A 7355-nucleotide genomic window follows, 5' to 3' on the forward strand; every position below is an offset into this window, starting at 1 on the left:
CCAACTCTTCCTACCCCTACCCAGCCTGGAGGGCACACACACACAGACACACATAGACACACACAGACATGCAGACACACACACACACACAGACACGCAGACACAGACACACATGGATGCACACAGAGACACACAGACACACACACAGACCCAGACACACATACATGGATGTACACAGAGAGACACAGACACACATGGACACGCATACACAATTCTAGATATAGAGAAGCCATGCTTGTAGCTTGCAGTGCCATGTGTCTGCATGCACGTAGGTGAGGACTACACCAGCTCCAGGGTTGCTCTACTTCATTGCCTTTCCAATCTTTGGTCTCACAGCTGGATGGCACTCTCTAGATGAGAAGCTAGGGTTGTATCTTTATTTTCTGGTTCCACAGTGACCTCCCCTTTCCCCAGAGCATCCCTGAGTCAGGGTTTCAATGAGGAGGGGATGGTCCTTGGGCCAGAAGCAGCCATCAGAGGGCAGGGGCAGGCCAGTGTGGGTGGTCGTGGCTGCACCTGGGTCTGTTTGGCTCTGGGTATGGTCAGAGCACATCTCCAAGGCCACACCTTGAGTAGAGGGGGCTTCTCCTGAGGGGAATGGGCCTTTATTGTCACCATCCTGGGAAGTGGAGAATCTTAGGGAAGGGCATGGACTTGGGAGGGCCTGGGATGTCTGGGCAAACCCGTAAAGACAGCCCCTCATGTGTGGGTACTGAACAAATTGAGAGCTTTCCCCTAAGATTGAAGGGTGGGGGCCAAGGCACAGCCTGACCCTGACTAGTGCTGGTGGGCAGGTCACACTTCTGCCATGAACAGGCCTCCTGGGCCAGGCAGGGGGTCAGTTCAGGGACTCTACGACAGAGGCAAAGCCTGCTGCTAAGTTCTCTGTTACATTTCCCTTGGCTTCTTCCTGTGTCTTCAGGAAATTTCCACTAAAAGATACCATCTGGGCTCAGCAGCTTGGCAGGCTGCTGGGGGGACTGGCAGGGTTTTGTGCATGTGGCTTGGTGAGCAGCCCAGAGGGACAGAGCCTGCTCCCTAGGACAGCAAGGCTTACCACAGGGCTGTGCCCTGTGGACCTAACTCCCCGGGGCTGTGAGCAGGAAAAGTTTGGGGCGGGCGGGGAGATGGGAGCTGGGAGAAGGGAAGGGAGGAAGAGAGCCCATGAGTCCTTGAGCCTCCTGGATAGTTCTAAACAGCACTGGCCAGTGACCAGGGGGACTCTGCCTTCCAGATCTGAGTGAGAGTGGAATCCCACCTTGGCCTGGGCTTGGTTGGCCATGGTGTTGTGCCATTGCCCTCTATGTGCTAAGGAGGCAGTCTTAAAGCATGTCAACCATTGTCCTGCATGAAAGTGTTAGTGCTGAAGTTTAATCATGGTGTGTGGCTGAGGAGATGGAAAGTAGTTTGTATTTTTAGTCTTTTGAGACAGAGCAAGACTCTGTCTCCCAGGCTGGAGTGCAGTGGTGCCATCATAGCTAGCTCATTGCAGCCTTGAACTCCTGGGCTCCAGAGATCCTTCTGTCTCAGCCTCCTGAGTAGCTGGGACCACAAGCACGTGTCAGTATGCCTGGCTAATTTTTTTTATTTTTTGTGGAGACAGAGTCTCCCTGTGTTACCCAGGCTGTTCTTGAACTCCTGGGCTCAAGAGATCCTTCTGCATTGCCCTCCCAAAGTGCTGAGACTACAGGTGTGAGCCACTGTGCCCAGCCGTAAACTAGTTTTTAAAGCTGATCAAGGGCTTGGTCACTTCATGTTGGACAAGGGGTTGGGTGAGTCATGACACTCAGCCTTCCCATGCAGTATCTCTTTCCCAAGGGTTCTAGAAGGAGCTGAAGGGGCCACCAGACCCCCATGCACTGCCCTCCTCCACAAAGACCTCTCTTGCACCCCCAGAGGACCCATTGTCTCCACGCAGGCGTCTTCATCCTGAGCCTGAGCTGTCACAACACTGGAATCTGCTCGCTTTTCCCTGGGACAGCTTTGTGTTACCAGAGTTGGGTCTGAGGTTTGCACATCATGTCGCCCGCCCCAGGTACCCCCAGGCCAGACACAGGGCACTTTGAGTCCCGGGCCCCCCAAGTTCCAGCTGATGTGTACTATGGGCTTCCTGAGCCTTCCCTGGTCCTGGGCACACCTGTTTTGTTGTGGGACACTTGACTTGGCTTCTGCCTTTGCCTAGAGTTCTGGAAATGTCCAGAAGCCTGGGGGCGGGGCCAAAGAGATCACCCTGTATCTTTCTTCCCTGATTCCCTAGAGCAAATGGCAAATGTTTTGGTTTTAAATCAGAGACAGTGGACCTCATAGTCTTTGAACATATCCCTTGGTCTTGGTCTCTAGCTCTTTTCCTTTTTCATTTTGAGACCTGGGGATCTGTTGCCAGGCCTAGAAGCCTGGAGCCCCATCACAGGCAATCTCTTGTGTGCTGTGACTTCTCGACTGCACCCCACAATTGTGGTCTAACTCGCCCTTTTCTTTCACCTCCTGTTCTCTCTCCAGCCTTGCAGCTTCAGGGCTGCTGATTCTGATTATGCTGTGCAAAGGGTGTTCGTTCCACGGTCACACTGTCTCCATGAGGCAGCAACGTCTAGGAGTGTTATCCCCATTGAGGGGGCAGAGAAACCAAGGAAGGAGGAGGGCAGGTGCTGGCCCAAGTCACACACAGATGAAGGCACACATGGTCACGCACACCTGGGAAAGCTTAGCAGCACTCCTGGCTCTCCTCAGGAGTTCATAGAACTCTGCGCTGTGTGGAGCACTGAGTTCAGAAGGGTTTGCTGTGTGATGCTCGAATCAGGAGGCTCTGATGGACTCTTCCCTTCTCTGTCTCTCCAGGGTCTGACTGAGGCACGTTTATGGGACTCTGGTGAGGAAGACTCCGGTTTGCGGAACACCTCCAATGTAGGCAGAGCACCAATCTAAGCCTGCAGAGACTAGATAAGAACAGTTGGAAGATGTCTTTCTTCCCTCCTTCCTTCCCCTTGCGCTCCCTCCCCAAACTAGAAAGTGATGGGATCTTTGTGTCATTTGCATGATGACTTCTGGGACTCCTGTGAATTAGTTGCTTCTTCCTTCTATATTTCCCCAACCCAGGGCCACTGCTTAAATTGAACAAATGATGCATCACAAAACTACAACAGGACTCTTCAAATTCACGGTCGGTGCAATCTGTATGTAATTGTATTGTAACAGTTGTCCAGCAGATGGCAGTAAAGTGTCATGAAACAGAGTTGCCTGGTGACCTGTGCTGCACCTTTGTGAGTTAGCGGCGACCAGGCTTCACACACTGGACTTACTGGAGTCACTACTAAGCCAAGGCCACAGCAGAAAGACCACTGTGTTTTGCATGACCTAGGGGCTCCATGCTGGCCTGGCTGCACCAGAGCCCTTTCAAAACACGCGGTTTAGTTCAGGGCTCACATTGGCCATTGCCTGGTTTTGTTTGGCCAGCAAGGTAAGAATGGTTTTAACATTTTTGAATGACTGAAAAAAAAAAAAAAAAAGAAAATAATATTTTGTGAAAGGTAAAACTCACATAAAATTCAAATTCCAGGGTTTGTAAATGAAGTTTTGTTGGACACGTGAGTGCTCATTTGTTCAGTGTTGTCTCTGCTGCTTTGAGTTGAGAAGCCGCTGCAGACACCGTGTGGCCGCAGAGCCTAGAATATTTACTGTCTGACCCTTTACAGGAAAATGTGCAAAGCCCTGGATTGCTCCTTTGGGACTTCATCAGCTGCAAACCCTCACAGTATTTTTGTGTGTTTGGAAGTAAGAAGAGAGCAAGCGAAGGCCGAGACCTAATGGGAAGACCTGGCGGCTGGGAGAAGGTGGTTATGAGCTCTCTTATTCCAGGGCACAGCACCCTGTCTGGGAAGTGGGGGGGGCAGGCCTTGGCGGAAGTGATTCCCCTCAGTCCCAGGACTAGCTGCAGTACCTGTGGCCCTGTCTTCAACGTTACGTTCTTGCTTCAGGATCCCTGCTGGTCTGAGGGTCCTAGTCTGTGCACCAACTTTGATTCCTGGACTTAGCAGAATAATGCTTCCAGATTTTCAAACTCCTTTGGTGACAATTTGAGCATCTGCTAATGTCTTAGCCCTGTCTGAAATCCCAGCTGATTTTCAACACTGTGTAAGGGAACTCCTTCATGAGTCTTGGATGGGTAATGGATGATAGGGTCATGTTGACATTTGACAAGAACTTGCTAAACTCTGAAAACCTAAACTTTCAGTCCCTGCTCTAGCAGGCCTGGGTTCTCACAGAAACATCCCCAACAGACCAACTCAAGAAAGTAATTTCCACAGCAAATTTATTTCCCAGAATATGTTCTGTTAAAAGAAGATATGGTTATGATATCTGATCAAATATTCAGCATTTGTCAGGAAATTTAGTTGTCTCTACCTTCAAAAAAGGTCCAGAATCCAACCACCTACCTCTTCCTCTGCTGTCACCTGGCCCAAGACTCTGCCACCTCATTCCTAAGGGTTATTGCAAAAATTTCTCAATGGCTCTCACCGCTTCATTCCTTGGCCTGTTATAGGCTATTGTCAAGAGAGTGAGCACAGTGGCCATCAAATCAGCAGAGAGCTCCTCACCCTCCATTGCTCAAAATCCTGCAATGCCCCTCAGCTCACTGATGGCCAAGGCCCTCTGCCCTCTGGCCCTGTATGTCTCTGACCTTTTGTGTTTGTGCCTTTTCCAGTCTGTCCCCAGTGCTCTCCTTGCTATTCCTCTGGGGCACTGGGCACACACCTGCTAAGAACATTCACACTGCTGGGTACTTCCGTCTGGAACACTCCTCCTCAGACACTCTTCTCAGCTTTTGCCTAGATGTCCTTTTCTCCCCGAAGTCTATCTCGACCCTCCTTCATGTCGCACCCTGTCTCCCCACCCCCTGGTGCAGTGCTGTTACTTACACTGCAGCACTTATCCCCCAGCATCCTATTGGATTTGCTTATTTATTATCTAGCACTGACTGCTTTTCCTTCTAGAATGCGAGCTCCACAAAGCCAGGCATGCTTTGTTTATTATTGTGCCCCAAGTGCTTAGAGCGGTATCTGGCATGCAGCAGGTGCCTAGCACATATTTGTTGAATGAATAAATAACGAAATGAATTCCTGAGAGGCAAGCCCGCCCAAGTACTGAAGACTGGGTTGGAACTGTAGGTACTTCCTCCATTAACAAATTATCTCAAAAAGTTTGGGTATTGTTTTAACAGGGCTCCTGGCCAGGATCCGTGAGTCGGCTTCTTGAAGTGAAAGACAGAACTCTCTGCTCTTCAGGTTCTATCAGTGCAAAGAGGGCCCACTAAGACCCACTCTGCAGGGCTGTTGAGGAAAACCCCATCTGACAGGCACCCGACAAAGCTCCTCACACTCTGTAAATGCCACCCATCATGAATGTGGCTATGATTAAATCGTGATGAGGACTGTGACCCACAAGACTGGAAAACCACTTTGGCACCTTGATGCAGATGTTTTCAAGGACTGGGTTAGAGAATACGTACCATCATTCTACTTTTAGCTGTTTTGTTTCATTAAAACCTTTTTGGTTTAGCATGACAACCATAACAAGTACAATATTTTGGCCAATTTCATTTAATTTGGCACACAGAATGGAAGAAATACTAAGATATTATTTTCTACATGACTATGTAGCTGGGATGATTGGAACTGAATCATTTATTGCGCATTTGAATGGTTAATTTTATTATGCTCACATTGTGTACATATTCTGTGGCTTATATATAATCAATAAATATTCTATGACTTATTCCTCTTCAGAAACATGTGGAAAGATGAATAAAAAACAACCACAGCATGACAGGGTTAGGGAATTCTAGAAATGGAAAAGATGTTAAAAGTGGGTTTATAGTAAAATCCAACATCTAGAGGAAGGATTTAAAGTCTAAGCAGAAACCCTTTCTGGCGGTCTGCAGAAGTCTCCCATCTTGCTAAAGTGTCACATTTGGCACATATTCCTGGAAAACGTTTTAGTGTTTTTCAATTAAATTCCTTACTGCTGTCCCTCTTGCCAACCTGCCGTTAACTTGCCTCCCGTTGCTGCACCTTCAGTGATTTTCCATTTCCTTTAGGACAGACTCCAGAGAAACTCATAATCTGGCACCAACATATTAAGACTGTTACTTCTTTCCACATGTCCTTTGTCCCAGTCTTGGCCTCAGTGTGAGCTCAGATTTCTGTGATAGGGAGCCACCATGCTTTGGGGCTCTAGAGCCAAGGGGGCAGGCGTGTCACGGAGGCGTTGCCTCATCATTGGGGCTCTGGGGTTCTCCTGTTACCTCTTTTCACACATCAGTGTGGTGGAGGTTGTGATGAGCCGAGAGGGAATGTCAATGTTACCAAGCAACCATGAGCCTATGAGAACCCACTCGGGATTATGGCCACTTGCACTGCGGGTAGCAGCATTTAGTACACAGCAAGGACCTGTGCATGGACAATCCTGTGTAGTGTATGAATCACCTCGTGCGTGCTTGTCTTATTTCCTCCTGTAGCTAAAACACTGCTCAGAAGTCCTTCCACAGTTACCTATTAAATAATAGTCACCATCTTTTAAGGAACTTATAACTTCTGTCATTTTAAACTGTTCCAGAACACAGCAAAGGATGAAACAGTCTTTTTTTTTTTTTTTTTTTTTTTTGTTGTTGAGACAGAGTCTCTCTCTTGTCGCCCAGGCTGGAGTGCATTGGCTCACTGCAACCTCTGCCTCCCAGCTTCAAGCGATTCTCCTACCTTAGCCTCCTGAGTAGTTGGGATTACAGGCACCTGCCACCATGCCTGGCTAATTTTTGTACCTTTAGTAGAGATGGGGTTTTGCCATGTTGGCCAGGCTGGTCTCCAACTCCTGACCTCAGGTGATCCGCCTGCCTTGGCCTCCCAAAGTGCTGGGATTACAGGTGTGAGCCACAGCACCCGGCCATCTTTATCTTTTTCTAGTGGTGAACATAACTCTGATCTCACATTGGGGAAAGAAACCACCCTAGCATGATAAGGAAAATGTATGGGTTTATCTTACTCAAAAACAAAGATGCAAAGATCTCAGTTAAAATTCTAGCACATTAATCTCAAAATAATTATGCTGAGTGAAAGCAGCCAGACCAAAACACAGTGCATACTGGCCCATCAAATTGTATAGATTAAATCTGTGCAGTTTTTTGTATGTCAATAATACCTCAATAACACTGTAAATAAAGTATATTCTGAATGACTTCATTTAAACTAATTATAGAAAAAGCAAATTGATCTATAGTGACAGAAAACAAATCAGTGGTTCCCTGGTGCAGCTGAAGGCAGTGATGTGAGGGTGACTTTTGGATTAGAGAATGAAGAAATGTTTAG

The 7355-nt window shown here is 48.0% G+C and overlaps 1 long non-coding RNA gene across 1 annotated transcript; it reads left to right on the forward strand.

Annotated features, from left to right (window-relative positions):
- The first annotated feature begins 2836 nt into the window (after positions 1–2836).
- Positions 2837–6623, forward strand: LOC129048449 (uncharacterized). Its single transcript, XR_008510795.2, has 3 exons — positions 2837–3454; positions 3690–3827; positions 5216–6623. It is a non-coding gene; the product is annotated as an uncharacterized LOC129048449 (long non-coding RNA).
- Positions 6624–7355: the final 732 nt, after the last annotated feature.

This window comes from Pongo abelii, chromosome 8, assembly GCF_028885655.2.
Source record: "Pongo abelii isolate AG06213 chromosome 8, NHGRI_mPonAbe1-v2.0_pri, whole genome shotgun sequence".
In the NCBI taxonomy this organism is placed as follows: domain Eukaryota; kingdom Metazoa; phylum Chordata; class Mammalia; order Primates; family Hominidae; genus Pongo; species Pongo abelii.